The sequence below is a fragment of the Symsagittifera roscoffensis genome, chromosome 6 (genome assembly GCF_963678635.1).
Source record: "Symsagittifera roscoffensis chromosome 6, txSymRosc1.1, whole genome shotgun sequence".
Taxonomy (NCBI): Eukaryota; Metazoa; Xenacoelomorpha; order Acoela; family Convolutidae; genus Symsagittifera; species Symsagittifera roscoffensis.
In genome coordinates, this window is record NC_087067.1 from 31,729,759 (window position 1) to 31,730,080 (window position 322).

A 322-nucleotide genomic window follows, 5' to 3' on the forward strand; every position below is an offset into this window, starting at 1 on the left:
GAACTGCAAATCATTATATAACCCAAACTATTTTTTTCTTTTTCCAGTTCAAAACTGCGATTTCAGCATAGAAACTTGCAAGATGCATAAGAAGGATTACATGGAGCTCGCAATTTTTTTACGCAAGTTTGCTAGCAAAAAATTTGATTTAACGGGATTCTTCATAAAATTACAGTTTTTTTTGTGTTGTATTATTTTAAATCACGCAAATCTTACAAAAATCTTAACAGTAATCTAAACGCAGCAAACAAATTTCATATCCGCGAAAAATTTTACCCGAAAAATTATAAAAGTATCTTTAAAAAAAATCAAACAATCCCAT